We start from the raw sequence: 19,525 nt of genomic DNA, 5'->3' as shown, positions 1-19,525 counted from the left end.
GTGAGGCAGCTCCATTTGCCAAAAGTCAAACCCAAGAGAGGACTCATCTGCAGACCATCTGCAGCCAACACTCGTGGCAGCCAAGGGAGTGAATGTCTCTGTCCTTAGGGGGATCTGGGCAGCTGACAACAGCATCCACTACAGTCCACCCGTCGTGCTGCTTGGATCCATTTGTTTCATATTCACCACATCTGGGGGCAGTTCCTCCAGGATTCTGGTTGGTCTCTTTTTCCAGGGAAAACTACCAAAAAAAGTTAGTTGGGCAAACTGTAGCCCCTGTCACCACAGCTGGTCTTGAGGCCAAATCAGGATCTCATCATCTCCCATTTCTACTATCCATTCATGTTCATTTTATATCCATTCTATGTTCATTTCATCCTCTGTTAGCACCAGTGCTGGTCTAGGTGGCTTTCCTGCTGGAGTGACCCTGATTCTCATCCCTGAGGGGCCGAACCCTTGGTCATCATTTCTTCTCAGGCCATAGTTACTGTATTTGCCCATCAGCTGTCAGCGTTGGGCAGGGAATTACTAAGAGACACTCAGCAGATTACCTGGGTTCTCTGCTCTCATTATGTAATGGCAGCCCTACAGCCTTCTGCTATCAGTGAAATTCCCTTGCCAGTGTAGTAACACATCTTCTTATCTGTTGGCCTCCTGGCATGAGGAAACTGAAGGAACCATGTGACAGCCATAACTTTAAGTTTAATGGGATTCTCACTGTGTCCCCTGGTGGGAGCATACCCTTGCTGGGAATCAGAACTTCCAGATCCACAAAATCTAAAGTTGAGGAAATGGGAATGTCAAATTCCCCAGTGGGGTTATGGGAAATGATGGTAATGAGGCCATTCCTACCTTCATCTGTGGTTCCTGGACTCATCAACTTAATCTGTTGGGAATTCCATGCATAGTGATCATTGCTTTAGAGTTTATATTCATCCTGAAGGATGATACGCCATCCTTCCAGGATGTCATCTCCAAGCTGACAACTCGGCTACACGTCTCAGGCCAGCAGCTTCTGAGTAGTGCAGAATGTGATAGGGATCCTGTGGTCATTTGCCCATTGCTGCACCTCCTTTGCTGCAAAGTGGGTTTTTTGATCTGAGGCAATGTTATATAAGATCCCATGTTGGTAGATCAAACCAATCCACAAATCCTGGACTACCCGGCAGGCAGGAAAGGCAAATCCATATTCAGAATGTGTATTGATTTCAGCCAAGAAGATTTGTTGACTCCTTCAGGGTAGAGAGGTCCAGTGAAGGCAACTCATCACCAAATGACTGGTTCATCTTTTCAAGCAATAGTGTCATATTGAGGTCCCAACATTGGTCTCTGTTGCTGGCAGACTAGACATTCTGCAGTGGCAGTAGCTAGATCCACATCGGAGAGTGGAAGCTCATGATTTTTGGCCCCCAAATAGCCTCCATCCCTGCCACTATGGCTACTCCATTTATGACCCCGTTTTACCAGCATCGGGTGGCCGAAAACAGTGACTGGCTGACCTTGACTGATCAAGTTGTTCTGTCTCCTTGGTTGTTTAGTCCTCTTCTATGGTAGATGCTCTCTAATGGAGTTAACATGAGCTACAAACAGTTTTACACTTCATACTCACTCTCATACATCTATCACATCCCTCTTCCGTAGACCTCCTTGACATTGATCTTCTGTTCTTTCTCCTTCCAGGCCTCTGACCAAATAGCCAAGCCACTCACGACTGCCCATGCATCCATATAAAGGCTAATCTCAGGCTACTTCTCTTCCTGCACCAATGGAATGACCAGGCACACCACCCAAAGCTCTGCCATTGGGAAGATTTTCCCTCATCTCTGTCTTTCAAGGCTGTAGAGGAGCAACAGTCCATTTTTTGGTTTATACCACGTCCTGAAATGACCCATCTGTGAACAAGCTTGGGCTTTTCGCTCTTCCATCATCTGGTCAAGAGTCTTCTCCAACCATGAAGGCGTTGGTGGCAGCTGAAGGAGAAGAACCAGTGCAACAGTGGTGGATCACATGAAAGCGTGGGCTACCCAGTCATGCAACTTCCTGTGCTTTCAGACCTTGCTTGTTCCTGATCCTAGATGTTCCACTTCTATCATATAATAAATTGCTCTCGGGCCTGGCCAACCTTTTGACTTAGTGGGTCTGATGGAACTCAGCTCATGATGGGGCTGCATGGTCACTTGATGTCCCAAGGTCAGATGGTCCATCTCTAACCAGGGCTTGGTAGCACTCCAGGAGCTGTTTTATAAACAACTTTCTGTTGTAAATTGTACATTCGTGCTCTTCTAAGAGGCTTGCCATGAACTCCACATGGTATCTTTTCCCAAATATGCCTCTAATACCATAAATACCTCTAATACCATCATGTCTACTGGATCATATGACCCAAGTAGCAGGCCTGTTTACACTAAAGCCTGGACCTGCTGCAAAGCATTTTCCTTCTCTGGGTCCAACTCAAAGCTAGCAGCCTTACATATCATGTGGCATATGGATTGGAGCTGCCTCCAATAGGTATGGAACATGCTGCCTCCAGAACCTGAAGCAGCCTGCCAGACATTATCCTTTGTGGTGGGAGGTACAAGTTGCAATCATTTACTTTTTTAACTTTGGAGAAAATGTCCCAGATCACTGGATTCTTAAAAACTTCGCTAATGTGGTAACACCCTGAATTTACATAGGGTTGTAGCTCTTTCTCTGAAATACGTTTATCTTATGAAGTCCTCCAAAATACCCACTACTGCTTGCTCATCCCATTAGCATGATGTCACTGGTATAGTAGACCACTGTGATGTTCTGTCTGATGTCCAGCCAGTCTGGATCTCTTTGGACTATATTATGACAGAGAGCAGGAGAATTCACTTAGCCCTGGGAAGACGGTCAATGTATACTGTTGCTCTTCTTCCATGAATGGGAAACATTTCTGATCCTTTTCCTGAAAGGAAGGGAAAAGAATGCATTTGCCAGATCTGTGGCTGTATACCATGTACAGTCCTGCGGGCTGTGTTTAGCAAGGATTGCACACCAGTCGGCAGCTGCAACTGAGGCTACTACTTGCTTGAGTTTACAATTGTTCACTATCATCTGTTATTTAGGAGCCAGACTAGTGAATTAAATGGGAATAGGCTAGAGACCACACCCCCACATCCTTTAGGTTTTAAGGGTGGCGCTGACCTCTGCTGTTCTCCCTGTGCTGCGATATGTTTTTGATTTACTATCCCTTGGCTAGAATGGGAGGGTGGTGTCAGAGGCTTCTCACTTGGCCTTCACCACTGTGATAGCTCTTATCCCATAGGCCAATGTGGGGGGTTGTAACAACCACCATGAATGTCTATTTCCATTCCACATTTGGGGCTGGGGAAATGACCATCGGATGGGTCTAGGGATTCGGTGAACCCACTGTGAATCAAATATGGGCCAGGATGTCATTTATTCCTGGCCCCTATATGTCCTTCTCTAATGGTGGGGGCATGGTACCACTTCAGTTTCTTGAGCATCAGTGTTAATTCAGAGCCTGTATCTGGAAGTTGCTGAAATGTAAGAGTATTCCTCTTTCTCTAGTGTACGGTTATCCACATAAATGACTGTAGATACTTTTGGAGAAAAACTGGGGGAATTATTTCCATATACACTTGCCATGGCATTGAGGGCTCTTCCTCACGGCAACCTGGCTTCTCCTTTAGTCAGTGGTTTCTGGGTCTGAGAACTGGCTCAGGTCCAGAAATTGGCCAAGGAATTATGACTTTTATTAGTATTGCTACCCTTGGCCTTCTGATAATCCATCCTCGATTTCTTTTGGTTGTATAGGTTGAGCATTACCCTGTTAATTGCTGTCTATCTTGCCTCTGGGGGTGTCTTATTCCATTAATGATTTCCATAATCTTTCTTTGGATCATGCCCTGGGATTGCCACTTCAGTTTTGCTTTTCATTAACAATAATTGCACTCATTCTGTTTTTGATGGTTAATTCAGAATCTTATCATCCCCATTGTTACGAGGGAGTCAGTTCTTTAACAACCTTCTATTTAGCTTCTATATAGGTCTGCCTAGAGAGTAAGCTTCTTAGTGATGCTGGTACCATCTCACCACGTCATCCCTTATCGCATTGATAAATGGAGTGTCCTCTAGGCGTTCCATGGAACATAGCCACTGGTAGGTATTTCAGCCTTACATAGCGTACCCACTCTAGGATGCCAAAGTCTGTGAGCATTCTGATTCCTTCCTTTACCATCTGCCATGACTGCTCTGGAATTTTTTCTTCACTTTGTGTGGTCTACCACTTTCTCCAAGTTTACAAGATAGACTCTAGTAGCATGTGAATACCATCTCCCAGGGTCCTTGCTGGGGTGTTAAGTCTGATCATGGGAGAGGGCTCCTAAATCAATACACTCTCCTTTATCCAACTTTATAGTCTGTCCCTCTTAGTTCAGAACCCTCAGGGTCTAATTGCATTACATTCTCCTGACTCCTGCCAGAACTGGCCGGAGGTTGAGATCCCACAGCTCCTTCGGGGTGTAGTCCTTTCCCTTCCTTATCAGGCCCAGAACCATGACCAGGTTGTGACTTGACCCTAGTTATTGGTGGTGGCCAGGAGGAGAGGTAAGAATAAGTCCTGTCTTACAAGGTAGAAGCCTCTGCACTATCTTTAAGCAAAGGGAAGCAGTGGCTTTTTTAAAAAGTTTATTTATTTAATTTATTTTTGGCTGTGTTGGGTCTTTGCTGCTGCATGCGGGCTTTCCCTAGCTGCGGCGAGCGGGGGCTACTCATTGTGGTGGCTTCTCTTGTTGCGGAGCACAGGCTCCAGGCAGGAGACCTTCAGTAGTTGCAACACGCGGGCTCAGTCGTTGTGGCTAGTGGGCTTCAGTAGTTGTGGCACACAGGCTCTAGAGCGCAGGCTCAGTAGTTGTGACGCACGGGCCCAGTTGCTCCGCAGCATGTGGGATCTTCCAGGACCAGGGCTTGAACCCACGTCCCCTGCATTAGCAGGAGGATTCTTAACCACTGTGCCACCAGGGGAAGCCCCCAAAGCAGTGGCTTTTAAGAAAGGAGGGGCCACTTTTGTAGGGCTAGAGGGTTCAGGAGGATCTAAGATTTCACGATTCTTGAGCACATTGACTCCATCCCAAATGCCAAGGTCCTGCTCTTTCCCAACCAGGGTGCTAGTTTTGGCATAAGTAGATTTGTTGGAGTTGAGAATTTCACTTTCTGTGGAGTGCTGCTATTTTCGTTTTTTTTTAAAATCGAAGGCTAGTTGATTTACAATGTTGTGTTAGTTTCTGGTGTAAAGCAAAGTGGAACGCTGCTATTTTTATAGGCAAGTCCTTGGCTTTATCCTGAACTTTTTATGCCCTCTTGCTGCGGGAGATGAGAGTCTTATATTCCACCTTAAGGAGGTAATTAATTACCCTCAGCCTTTCATTGTCTTGCTCCAGTGCATTTATAGCACTCAACAATAGCCATCCACAGTCTCTCTCAAACGCCTGAGATGTTGTACCAACCAGCACATTCTCTTCTACCTTAATCCCATCCCAATTCACTCCCCATGAAAATTTAACAACTGGACTACTTGCACTTGCCGGGTGCTGTCTGTGTTCCACCTGTCCTGAGCGATGGGGTCTTCACTGCTAGATGGACAGTAGAGTGATCCAGCTCTAAAATCTCAATTTATGGTGTTTGTCCATCCTTGGACCACCTCTGTTACAGGTGGGTTTCCAGGGAAACAGATGTGAGACAGACATTTGTACACAGGTGGTTTATTAGGGTGTGCTCTCAAGACCAATATCTGTGAGGGGCTGCGGGAAGCAGGCTTGGGTGCAGGAGAACTTGGGCTGCAATGCAGTTGCAGCAGAAGCCTCAATCGATCCTATAGGGAGTGCTGGAGCTGGGACAGCCCTTCTCAAATGTGCTGAAATGAGGCAAAGGAGCTGGGCCTCTATACTCTGGGCTGACCTGTCCTTGGAAGAGGGCTTCCCTGGGGAGGGTGTGTAACCTTGGGCAAGGCAGCTCCCTTCTATTAAAGGCCATTCTTAGAGGAGAACTCAGTTATGAGCCATTAGCAGCCAACACTCCCAGGAGATGGGGGTGTGAGTGCCTCAGTACTGAAGGGGTATCTGGGCAGCTCACAACAGAATCCACTACAGAGAGGTAAACTTTTTCTATCCCCCCTCTCCCCCCACTGTTATAACAATGTTGTCATGACCACCTTTGCGCATCTCTTTCCTTGTGCACATGGATAAGCAATAATTCCCCAGCTTTTTCACCTCATGCAGCATAATTGGAATATGATAGTATGTATACATCACACTTGAGTAAATAGGACAGAGTTTTGAGCCCTGGAGTGGCCTGGTTGCGTTGCAGCTCGCAGGGGGGCTCAAGTGGGTCCTCTCCTTGCCATTGCTTCCCCCAGGCCTGAGAGGATCAGTATCTCCAATAGTACACAAGGGTTGGAACTCTCTACTCAGGATATGGATATACCTAGATGAGGGGTTGCGGGGTGTCGGGTATGTACATTGTCAGCTTTCCTACATATTGGCATTTGTTTTACAAAACCCTAAGGGGATGCCAGTTCACGTTTTCAGACTTCAACATCGCTGTTAATCTGATGGGAAGTAACATCTCATTGCTTTAATTTCCTTATTGCGTATCTTCACACAAATTTATTGGCCTTTTGCTTCCCTCTTCTGTGACTGTCCATTCATTTCCATTCCCCTTTTTCCTGGTGGGCTGTTTGTCTTTTCCTTGATTTGTGGAACTCATCCTTTCACTCCCTGGCTGCCTCTGGAAATTCGATGCCCCTGCTGCTGATGCTGTTACCTCCCCACCCAATAGGGACTCTGATTCTTTGCATCTTTATGTCTGGAGAGGTACGCTGTTAGGTTGCCTGAGAGAGAGTTCAAGTCCCATACTTGCACCTTTGCTGCAAGGGAGCCTCTGAAAGCAAGCACCTGAACATTCAGCTTCTGTAGTTGGAGGTGGGCTCAGTTTCTCACCATGTCTTATAAGGTGATGGGTTACTCAGAGGGGCGTCAGATTGGGGAATCCCTCCTTCAAGAACAATAAACATCTACCCCAGTGTTAAGGTTTAAAGGACACGGAAAGTGTAAAAGTGCCCAGCAGGTGCTCGGAAGATATTAGTCACTTCCTCCTCCTTCCTGGCTTGATGGGGACAAATGTCCCCACTGCAGGGATGGCAAATTAAGTGGATTTGCATCATATAAGCATTTAACTAATGCAAATTCCCCCACTCTCTCCCAATTCTGTGTTTGCAGGTTGTAGCAGAGAAAACTGACAGCTCCTCTGGGACAGGAGGTTTTTTCTGATCAGTGGGTACACATTTATGTGGGAGAGAACAGGAGGAAGCGGGGCTCTGTTTTTGCCATTCCCTCCCTTGAGCTCAGTCTCGGGTGCCTCTCCCACTGCCCTGAGTGAGTCTGGCTTTTAAAGACAGGCATTTTCACACATCCTGGCCTCTCGCCAACATTCAAGCCCCTCATTTGGTATTCAGCCATCGACGCAGTGACCTGTGGCCAGGCTGGAGGAAAAGCTTCCTCGGTTGGATTCATTAAGAGTCTGAGTGCTCCTATACTTTGTTTGAGATTTAGGCGATTTTCAAGGATGATCTTTGACGCTATGCAGTTTACCTTTTCTGGGAGGACTTCAGAATCTACCTCCTGTTGAAGAGACAGCCTCCCCGCCCCCCAAAGCCAGTAGAGGTCTCATCTCAAGAGTTGCATGTGATCAATTGATTATGAAGGTCTGGAAGATTCCAGAAGAGGGGTGAGGGTGATGGTTGACTAGCAATGTCTGCTAGGAGGACAGGAGCGGGAGAGGTTGGCATTGGGGGCAGGTATTTTGGGGTCTCTGGTTCTCATTGCCTCCCACTGTGAGCAGGCTGAGGCTCTTCTTCTCCATCTCCTCTTCCTCTTATAGAATCTGTTCCCTTTCCCTTCAGTACCATCCCTCTCTGCCCTTCGGGGTAGCAACATCAGAGGAGCCCTCCGTTAGCCCAAGGTTAATGTCGGTGGGTATTCCTGGACATCAGTGTGTCTTGTCTTCTGTGAGTCTGAGCCACGTGGAAGTTCCCAGAGCCTGGAGTCTCAGGGGTAACTGATAAAATTGGGGCCGGGTCCTGCTAAGCTGAGAGGTGAACCACCAGCCTGGAGAGCTCACTGAAGCTGGCCTACGCTGACTTCTCTGAGGCTGGCCACTGCCAGGACCTCCCTGTTGATCCCACTTGGAATCCTAGAGCATCTTCACTCTAAAGGCAACAGAGAGTCTCAAACTCTGTCATTGTTCAGGTGGGAGAGGGGGTCGGGAGGCAAGCTGGAGACTTGAACCCGGGTCTCCTGACCCCGCACACCGTCTCAGGAGTGTGTGACCCTCTTGGGTGCCTCTTCAGCAGGGCCAGCATCCAGAGACCCTGGACTGGGGTGGGGCCCCAGCATCCAGCGGGGCACTTCAGAGGTCTCAGGGTGGGGTGTGTCCTAAGGGCTGGGCTCTCTTCAGTGGAGCCCTTCCTGGCTCCCTGGATGCTGCCCCGATCTTGTTGGCTGGGCACTCCAGGACCACAGGAAGAGAGGACGTGGGACTTGCGCTGGGCTGGTGGTCCCTGCGTCCGTGGTGGGAAAAGACAGAAGGTGCCTCCCAGGCCATCCAGTTGCCCCTCAGTGGCTGCTGCTGTCCCTGGAGCCCATGGACCAGATCTTAACTCATAAAGTAGGCGGGGGAAGAGCGGGAAACCCAGGCTGTATCTGGGGGCAAGTAGTCTCTACCGAGGGCTCTGGCTGCACAGTTCCCTCTGCAGAGACTCTCCCACCTCAGCGGCACCCCTCCCCCAAGGCCGGCGCAATCATCCGGGATTCACTTCTTGGGGTCATCTCTACTGCCGGTCAGGCAAGCAGTGCGACGAGCACTGCTCCTGCCTGACAGGTGGAGGCACAGACCCTGGATTAGGAGTCGGATTCCTGAATTCTAGCCCCACCTCCCAGTTTGTTCATCTGTAAGATGGGGAGAGAACAGGGCTTCTGCCACGCTTCACCCGTCCATTCATCAGTTCGTGGACATTTGCATCATTTCCACTTTTTGTCATTTCTGAGGAATGCTGCCATAATATTTGTGCACAGGTTTTCATTAGGACATAAAGTTTTACTTATCTTGCATATATACGTTGACTCTTGAACAACACCAGTTTGAACTGTGTGGTCCACTTCTACGTAGATTTTTTTCAATAAATACATACTGCAGTACTACACGATTCGAGGTTGGTTGAGTTCATAGATGTGGAACCATGGATACGGAGGACCAACTGTAAAGTTATAAAGCAGATGTTTCGATGGTGTAGAGGGTTCACTTTGTTCAAGGGTCAGCTGTACATAGGAGTAGAATTACTGGTTCTTATGGTTATTCTATGCTTAATCTTTTGAGGAACCTCCGGACTGTTTTCCACAGGGGCTGGACCATTTCACATTCTCACGAGTGGTGCACAAGGGCTCCCATTTCCCCACACCTTTGTCAGCACTTGCTATCGTTTGTCGTTTTAATTGTGGCCACTTTAGTGGGTGAAGGGGTATTTCATTGTGGTTTTGATTTGCATTTCCCTGAAGGCTAATGTTATTGAGCATCTTTTCGTGGGCTTATCGGCCCTAATAAAGCTTTTGTTTCTAACTTCATCTCAGCTTTGCTTCCCAAAGAACCCCATTTGCAATGGGTGTTGATGCGAAGCTGATGTCTTTGTCTTTTAGTCTCTGTGTCTCTCTTTTTCTCTTTCTCTCTGTTTCTTTCTTTGTCACCCACCCACCCTAACACACACACACACTACTTTTTGCCCACAGTTGCTGGGAACATGCTGGTTAGGCCCATAGTGTTTGCAATTCTTTCTTTTCAATAAAAGCATAAAAATGTCAGCTTGACACCACACCATGGCAACTGCCCCATAACAAGATACATCTTTCCATGGGTTTCCTGGAGACTGCCCAGCACTGTTGGGCCTGCAGCCCATCCCAAGAGCCATATTTATCTTCTGATTCTGAGAGATTCTGTACTGACACCATCCATGATCTGCCTTCTTCTGTTTTCTGCTCCCCTCTCCTAACGATTCCCCTTGTGTCAGTCTTTTCTCTCCAGCCAAGGAGTGCGAGCTCATGAAAGGCAGGGACCAGGCCTCTTTCTCTTGCCCCTCCCTCAGTGCCAGCGCTGGGCTGGGCCTTGGCAAAGACTTGCCATTGACGTGAAGCTTACGGTGAGGTGGGAGTTGGGGGTAAAATCTGAAGGCCTGTGAGCTGTGGGAAGCCAGGGCCCTGTCTGGCTAGTTCACCCAGTGCCCAGGATGGTGACATGTGTGTAGCAGGCTGTGGTTTAAGGAATATATTCGGTCTTTTTTTCTGGTTCCTGGCATGGAGCTCTTAAAAAAACCCTTGTTTTTTCCTGAGTGATAGGAGTGTCTTTTCTTATTCCTAATGAGCCCTTTGTGACCACACCGAAGTTTATACTAATGAGGTGACTCAGAGTGGGCCCCTAAAAAGCTTCAGGATGGGGGCTGGTCACCAGAAAGACCAAATAGTGATTAGATGTGGGAACTTTCAGCCCTACTCCTGACCTCTGGGGAAGGGCTGGAGATTGGGTTATAAACACTCTTTAATTTATTTATTTTTGGCTGTGTTGGGTCTTCGTTGCTGCGCGCAGACTTTCTCTAGTTGCGGCGAGCAGGAGCTACTCTTCTTTGCAGTGCGTGGGCTTCTCATTGCAGTGGCTTCTCTTGTTGCGGAGCACGGGCTGTAGGTGCGTGGCTTCAGTAGTTGTGGCTCACGGGCTCTAGAGCGCAGGCTCAGTAGTTGTGGCGCACGGGCTTAGTTGCTCTGCAGCATGTGGGATCTTCCCAGACCAGGGCTCGAACCTGTGTCCCGTGCATTGGCAGGCGGATTCTTAACCACTGCGCCACCAGGAAGCCCTATAAACACTCTTGGTTGGTGAAAACATTGAGGTGCTGGGAGGGTGGCACACCTCTCCCATCCCCATACTTCACCCTATTCATGTCTTCTATTTGGCTGTTCCTGAGTTGTATCCTTTCTAATAAACCAGTAATCCTAAGTAAAGCCCTCTCCTGAGTCCTGAGTCATTCTACTGAATGATAGAACCTGAGGAGGGAGTTGTGAGAATCCCTGAATTTGCAGTTGCCTGGGCAGAAGTGGGTCACCTGGGGACCCCATCTGTGGCTGACATCTGAAGGGAGAGAAGTCTCGTGGGACTGATCCCTAAACTGGTGGATCTTGATGCTGGCTCGGGCAGTTAGTATCAGAATTAAATTGAATTGTTGGACACTTAGTTGGTGTGGGAGAATCAGAGAAGTGGTGTCAGAAAAAACCACGTACAAGCCCCTGACGAATATGTGTTGAGTGAACAAAAATTTGGTGAGTTAACATAAATTAAGCACTATATCCTATGCCAAATGCTTTATGTTCATTCATTCAAAAAAACACTTTTTGAGTAAGTACTACATGCCACGTGCTGGGCTTGGTATTTGGGTACAGCTATGAACAATTAAGCCAATTCAACAAACAATTTTAGCACCGACTACATGCCACACATTGTTCTAGGTACTGGGGATACAGCTGTGAGCCATTCAAGTCTACACAAGAAATATCTATTGAGTTCCTACTACGTGTCGGGCATTGCTCCAGGTCTGGAGAATACAGCAGTGACCAAACAGAATTGATACCGTGTGTGCATTTTGCAGGACCCCCTAGGAGGTAAATCCTTCAATTTTGTTCATTTTACATTTGAGGAAAATGAAGCTCAGAGAGGTTAATTGTCTTTTACAAGGTCACACAGCCAGGGCAGTAAGGCTAGACCTAACCACTGGCCCATCTGACATCAAGCTTGTGTTCTCACCCTCGGGCCCAGGCTGAGTAATGTTGGGATGAGTCCTGGGGTCCTCTTTACTGAGCACTTTAGGGATCCTGCACCCCTCACACAAGCCTCCTTCTTCTGGGGCTCCCACCCTGCACCTTCCTGTCTGATACACAAAATTCCGATCATGGCTGGCAGTGTTCCTGAGTGACACCCCTGAGTGCCGTAATGTGTTTTCTTGCACAAAACCCCGTGTTCAGCAAATCGCTGTGACCAAGACCCTATCCAGTTACCTGCCGCATCAGAGGTATGTTCTGAGGCACTGCCAAGCAAAGCAGAGCATAATACTTCTAAGAATTTTAACCATGAGATAAAAAAAGCACAGCCCTGGCAGCTCCTGGCAGGCGCAGCCGAGCAGGAACCAGATACAAAGCAAACAAGAAGGGCTCGTCCTATGTGTGGGCTGATGTCTTTCCTGGTGGGTCGGCCGCCCTGGGCCCATAGTCACGTTGTCAAAGCCATCGGTCCCTTGGCTCTGGTGGCTGGCTGGCTGAAGGCGGGTGGCGCTGGGTTTCCACGCGCTACCAAGCCCTGAGCTGTCTGCCTCCCGGGGGTGGGCTCAGTGGAGATGAGCTCTGAGTCCAGAGGCCCCACACGTGGCTCTAAAGCCATATCTTGCCAGTTCCGCTGCTGTCCCTAGCCTCGGCAACTTGCGAACTTTGGGCAAGTGACAACTTTGCTGTGCCCTGCTGGGGATGGGAATAATACTATCTGCTTCATGTGTGAGGATTAAACGGATTAATATAAGCCAAGAGAACTGAGTGTGGCCCACCCTTGGGGCTCTGTAGCTATTAGCTGTTTCTGAAAGTCCGACATGGATGTCACACATCTCTGGGAGCACCTATGAGGCCCTGCAGGTGTACACAGAGGAGTAGAGCAGTTGTGGTCCCTGCCCTTGTGGAGCTTACGGTGTAGAGGGGTGATGGGAGACGAAGCAAACGTGACCTCAGAACTGGGCCTATGATTGGAGGTCTCCACCAGATGGGAAGACAGGGCAAGCCACTCTGGAGGACTGAAGTTCCTGAAGGACTGAACCCTGAAGTTCCGAGGGTACAGGAGGGAGGGACAAGCTTCCTCGGTAGAGGGAAGAGCATGTGCAAAGGCCTTGTGACGGGAGGAAGCCTAATGACCCAGGACCTGAGGTAAGGCCAGTGAGGCTGGAGGCAGAGTGAAATGTGGGAGGTGGTACTGGAGAGGTGGGGAGGGGTCAGGTCTCGGGGTGCCCTGAAGGCCAAGTTGAGGAATTTTGCATTTCACCTGAGATCAACAGGAAGCATTAAAATGTTTTAGCCAGGTGGTGGCTTGATTAGATCAGTACTTTAATAAAGATCACCGGGCCGCTCTGTGGAACCTGGGGCACAGGGGGCCAGGAGGGAAGCCAGAAGGCCAGCTGGGAGGCCTTTCCAGTGGTCCAGGTGAGAGAAGACAGTGGCTTGGACCAGGACGGTGGCAACGGGGGTGCAAAGGACTGGGTGATTTGAAAGGCCTTGCTGCTACGGTGGATGCAGGGTGGGCTGTTGGAAGGGTCTTGGGAGTGAACGTCACAGCCCCAAGTTCCCGTGGAGTGGAGAGAACCGGCTGGGCCCATCCAAGTCACACTCAGTTCCGGGCAGGTGGTCCTGCGCCTGGCTCTTGACCCTTAAAGCCACCAAAGGCATGAAAACGCTGAGCTGGACAAGGGCCCTCCACACGCTCACACTTCCCAGCCTCTTTCCAGATGCCCAGGGAGGGTCAAGTCTCTGTCCCCTCCCCACACACTGGGGTAGCCGGGGCTCCAACCCTCTCTCCTCCTGGCTCAGGGCGAGGGCAAGGGCGAGGGCAGGCCCCTCCCAGGCGGAAGCCAGTCCTGACGTCTTCAGTGGTTCAGTGCAGCGCTTTCAGATCTGGTTCGGGTCGAGGTGCTGCCAGTTACTACAAGTTGTGGCATCGTGGGGCAAGTTACTAACCTTTCTGTACTTCAGTTTTCTTGTCTGTGGTGTGAAGGCGGGGCACCTAACTCGTAAGCTGTAGTGAGGATTTCAAGTGAGTCATCCACATAAAGTGCTCAGAAAAATGCTGGGCCCATAGCAGGTGCTCAGTAAATATTAGGTCTTATTGTTCCTAATAGCTGTAAAATGGGGATAATGATCCCGGGGCAGTTGAGAAGACTATATTTGTAATGTACCCATCACAGTGAGTGCCTGCTTAGTGCTCAAAACGTCAGTGTTGATCTTTACAGTAGTGCAAAATTGGGAACAGCCTCCGATCCAGTGGGAATCTTTTAAGTCAATTCTAGATTACAGTGGAATGAGAAGTAGCCATTAAAATGATGCTGCAGAAGAAAGATGTGGGAACTTGATTATCCTACAATGTTAAGTGGAAAAAAACCAGGATTAAAACTCCCTGTGGTCTGAATGTATCCCTTCAAAATTCGTATATTGAAATCCTAACCCCCAAAAGTTGATGGTAGAAGGAAGTAGGCTTTTGGGAGATGCTTAAGACATGAGAATGGAGGCCTCATGAATGGGATTGGTGCCTTATAAAAGGGACACTAGAGAGATCCCTTGCTCCTTAGATCAGGTGAGGACCCAGCGAGAAGATGCGGACTATGAAGAAGGAAGCAGGACTTCACCAGAGGGTGACTGCTGGTTCCTTGATCTTGGACTTCCCAGCCTACAGAACTGTGCGCAATAAAATTCTGTTGTTTATAAGCTCTCTATTCAGTGGTATTTTGTTATAGCAGCCTGAACAGACCATGATAACACTGTACATGTAGTAGGTGAGACAGTAGTGATTTTTAGGTTTTTTTTTTTTAGACTTTTCACAATTAAAAAAATTTCAACCATGAAGATGCATTTGTTTAAGAGCCTGAAACGTTAAAATGTTTATAAAGAGTTTCTAATGACAAGGGAACATGCTCATAATCCAATGTTAAGTTGAAAAAAGAAATTAGGTTACAAAATTGTCCAGTGTTAATTCACCTACACACAACAAAGTACCCAGAAGGAAATAAATACACTGTGACATCAGTGTCTGGTATCTCAGTGAGGGTGATTTTAAAACATGACCTCAAGTTCTTTGACCTCCTCCCTCTGAGAAGAGGAACCTGAGACTTCTCCCCCATGAACCTGGGTGGACTTGTGACTGCTTTCGCCAATTAGAAAATGGCAGAAGTGACACTGTGTAACTTCCAAGACTAGGTCTTAAAAGGCCATACAGTTTCCCTTCACTTGCTAGAACCTTCTCTCTTGGAGCCCTGAGCATCTAGGTAAGAAGTACAACAACCCTGAGGCTTCCATATTGTGAGGAAGCCTGAGCCATGTGGAGAGGCCATGACTAGGCACTCGATTCATCCCAGTTCAGGAGCCTGACATGCGAATGAAGAAGCTTCTAGATGATTCTAGTCCCCAGCTGTTTGGGTCTTCCTAGCTGAGGCTTCAGACATCATGGAGAAGAGACAAGTCATCCCCCCTGTACCCTGTCCAAATTCCTGACTCACGGAATCTGTGATCATAATTAAATGTTTGTTCTCCGCCAGTAATTTGGGGTGGTTTGTTATATAGTGATTAGATAACTGGAACAGAGGGATTATGGGACATTTTTATTCTTTTAACTCTACTTTTTTAGAAACTTCAAGCTTTTTTATTATGAGCGTATGTTTTTTATTGTAAAGAAAAGATTTGTAAGGAAATGTTTGTTGAGTGAATAAAGAGAGGAAATAAAGAAAGGAGAAAATAAATTAAAGAAAAGGAGAGAGGGAGGGAGAAAGGAGCCAGTGAACCCTTTTTATGAGAAAGCCCTAACTCCATCTCTTTCAGGAATCACAGAGCTCAGACAAACTTCCCCTGGACGTTTCTTTCCCCCATGACCCATTCTGTTGAACCACTCTGCCCTTGGACCATGACTGAAGGACACAGCAGTAAATGACTCTGCGTCAAACAGCTGGCTGTGTGTCTTTGTGCAACTCACTCAACCTCTCTGAGCACATTTCCTTACCTGCCAGGTGAGGCACACGCAAATACTTGACATGGCTGGAATGTGGAAGAAACAGGATTCAAACGCAGGGCAGTTCCTCTTTCTCCATTAACGGGGTCTAGAAAAAGGCCTTGGGGGATATTAGGAGAAGGGAGCTGCTTCCGGCCAGGCCCCACCTGGTAGCCCTCTGTGCCGGCTGCCACTGGGGGCCAAGGTGCCAGGCACAGAGCAGGGAGGCTGGGGGCCTAGGCAGAGGTTGGGGCGCTCTGTCCCTCCAGGAAGCCAAGTGATCCCTCCCATAAGCCTTTCACCCCTGCATTCTCTGAATGAAGCCATTCAGAGGAGGAAACCCAACCGGCCAATGTTTTATGCATGGTCCAGCCATGCCAGCAACAGCAGGTCACCTGGGGAGGTATTATTTTTAGCCAGAGCACGTGAGTGAGCTGGGAGCTTGAAAGAAGCAGGCTAGCCACCCACCTGTCCGCCCCAGGACCCTCTCCTTTGCCTGGTGGTCCTAGGCAGTGTTAACCCAAACCGTGCCCAGCACAGGGCACTGGCCTAAGCCAGGCCTCCACTGGGGGCGGGGCTGGGGTCTAGTCGCTCCAGGCTATCTGTTGTGCGGCAACTAAAGCAGCCGGCCATCTCGACACCTGCGTGGCCACCTCCCACAGGGAGCTCACGCCCTCCCTTTCCAGGTGTTGGCTCTGGGTAAGGCTAAACCCGGGGGAGAGGGGCAAGCATGTTTCTGAGACTCTGTGTGAGAGGACGTAAACTTTGTCAGCCTTTTGAAATTCCTCTGCTGCTGCAAAACATAATCTGGCTACTAGGGGTGCCCAGCTTTCATCTCTCCCAGCTTCCTCCTGGGCAATGTCCCCAGCAGGTAGAGTGTCCATTTCAGGGTAGATTGTCGGTGAATCCTAGGTGATTAGCATCTTTTCCTGTCAAGTTTCCACGTCCCCCACCCCGCCTTGCTTTCAACTAACTTTCAGCTGCAGCGGGGCTGGCATTTATTGAGCGCCTACTCTGTGCTGAGTGCCTTTGTGCACATCATTTTTTAAATCCACACAACCCTTGGGGTAGGTACTGCTATGGGCTTCATGTTTGTAATGGGGAAATTGAGGCTCAGAGAGGAGACTGACTTGCTCTAGGCCACCTAGTGAGTTACAGCAGAGCCGGACTCAGACCCAGGACTGCCGGACCCAAAGCAGTGCTCTCTGTACATTTTGAGTCCTGAACTGGTAGCTTCTTTAGGTTAAGAGTCAAACCCCACAGCTCAGAGGTGTTTTTCCTATGTTCTTTCCTTTTGATGAATAATCAGAAGCTACTAAATGTGGAAATGGAAGGAACAGTGGAGATCACCCCTTTTATGCTGTTCATTTCTCAGATGGAGAAACCGAAGCCCAGGTAGTGCAGGGCATTACTCAAGGCCACTTGGTGCCCCAGGAGCAGTCCCCAGTGTGCTGACCCTATTCCAGGGCTCCTTCTGTTCCAGCTCACGATATTCCACCACTTTATCTCCCCAAACCTCCATCTGCCTATCTGTCAACAGGAACAGTCATTCAAGCTCCACTCACAAGCCCTCATGGATGTGAAGGTGCTTAGTGACCAGATGGGCTCACTGCTGGTCTGGTGAGTCCTCTGCCCTATTTGGCAGATTGGTTACAGGCTGAGTGGGAGGCAGGGCTTTGGTTTGAAATGTCTCATGTTTAGGGCCTGACCAAGAGCGGTTGCTGAATTAACCCTGCATGGATGACCAAGGTCCATACAGGTCAAAAGTCTCTCAAGGTCTTTCAGTGAGACAGAATTCAATAGAGGGAATTGATTACACAAGAGATGTAAGAGCTGAGAAGCCAAGCAGGGAAAAATAAGAAAGCCAGGAGCCTAGCAGCAGCAGGAAGCTGCTGCTACCTCAGGGATGGGGGCAGAGAGAGGAGGGATGGGGGCAGAGCCTGGGAGCTGGGGTGGGAACTAGAATCTGGGCGGGGACTGTCTGATGGGGGTGGGACCAGAGGCCCAGCACAGTCTCTGTTGGAGAAACCACAGGAAACACAGAGGTGGGGGAGGAGGGGAGAAATAACTTGGCTTTTCCCTCCTCTTACTCTCTGCAATGCCTCCCATTAGCCAGACCAACACAGAAGCCAGATGGCCAAGGAGTCTGGGAAATGTAGTTCCTGTGATATGGAGCAAGGCTAGGATCTGGGATCAACAGGTACAAGGTCATCAGTATCGCTGAGCAGACAGCATTGAGACTGTATCAGCAACCATTGGTTGAGTGTTCAGGCGCTTACATGCAGTAACTCCTCTTTACCCCACGACAACCCTTTTACAGAAAAAGAAACAGAGGCACCGAGTAATGAAGTGTCTCAACCAGGCAGTGGGGGAACCGGCTTTAGCCCTGGGCCTCGTGCTCCGACTCCACACCCCCCTCCTTGCTGCATATACCGTCCAGGGCTGGTCCCCAGCCGTGCTTCGGGGCTTGGGCTCTGGGTTGAGTGCCGCCTACCTCAACACAGGTTGGTTGTTAAATGGGTCATTTCCGCATCTTACAGCTGAGGAAATGGAGGTGCAGACAGGTCACGGGACCCTCCCCTCCCCCACGCCCCCAGGTCACCTAGCTTGCTGGTGGCAGTGCTGGGAATTTGAACCCATCTCTTCTGGCTTCAGAATGCATGCCCTTTACTCTCGGGCTTCTTGAGGAGGGCGGTCCTGGGACCCCTGCCCGTGACTTGGGTGCTCCCTGGAACCCCTTCTCGTGGCCACCGTCTGGGCTCCTCACACAGCCCTCTCTAGCTCATTAACTCTGCCCGGATGGCCGGGCTGGTGTGGCTCAGGCATGACCCGCACGCCCAATTAGAGGAATTCAAAACGCCATTTATTTATCAATGACTTAAGCTCATTTGATCATGAAGGATGGGGCCCAAACTATTCTCTGAAGCCACTGCTGTCCCTCAGCTGTGTCAAATCCGCCTTTGATCTGCTAATCCTGAGTTTATAAGTTTAGGAGATAAGCGGGCGGAACGAAATTCTTTTCTCTTTCGGTCCACCTAAGCGGTCATGAAACCCCCAGACATCATAGACCTCCTGGGCTCCTGCGGCCTCCTCGCCTGGATAACTCAGACGGTGTGAGAGCGGGGCCTCCGCATAGGGGTCCACACAGGCCATCTGGGGGTGGGGGGCTGCGGCGCTCCTCACCAGATCTGCCTGCTTCTCCCCGCTCCTCTTCCTTTCCCTTCTCCCTCACGCACCAGCCTCTTCACGCTGACCTCAGCCTTGGGAAACCAGGAAGCCAATCCAGCCGGTGACCTGGCCGAACTGCTGAGACCTACTCCTTTCATCCCATCTGTCCTTGCATCTGGAGCTCTGATGCATTCACCTTGGGGAGGCGACAGAGACCCTGTCCTTAGTAGAGGGACAAGACTTCAGGACAAGTGAGCCCAACCCATGTTTATCATGTTCTTTCAGGTGAAGGACCCCAGGGAGTGTTTATAATTCAATGTGTTGAAGAGTGTGAGAGATCTGTCGTCCGACAGCTGGGGTGTAAATCCCAGCTCTGGCCGGTTATGGGACCTTGGACAACTGGTTAACCTCTTTGAGGCTCCATTTCTTTATTCATAAAATGGGGATAGGGCTTCCCTGGTGGCGCAGTGGTTGAGAATCTGCCCCCTAATGCAGG

At 49.2% G+C, this 19,525-nt stretch overlaps 1 long non-coding RNA gene across 2 annotated transcripts in view; it reads left to right on the top strand.

The window, feature by feature from the left end:
* Positions 1-2,112, top strand: part of LOC102997723 (uncharacterized) — a 61,518-nt gene extending 59,406 nt beyond the window's left edge. For both annotated transcript variants that reach the window (XR_449788.2, XR_009006110.1), the window contains one exon: positions 1,681-2,112. This is a non-coding gene — a long non-coding RNA (uncharacterized LOC102997723). The remainder of the gene's footprint in view (positions 1-1,680) is intronic.
* The last annotated feature ends 17,413 nt before the right edge of the window (positions 2,113-19,525 follow it).

This window comes from Balaenoptera acutorostrata, chromosome 19 (assembly GCF_949987535.1).
Source record: "Balaenoptera acutorostrata chromosome 19, mBalAcu1.1, whole genome shotgun sequence".
Taxonomy (NCBI): domain Eukaryota; kingdom Metazoa; phylum Chordata; class Mammalia; order Artiodactyla; family Balaenopteridae; genus Balaenoptera; species Balaenoptera acutorostrata.
This window is presented reverse-complemented; position numbering and strand designations above follow the sequence as displayed.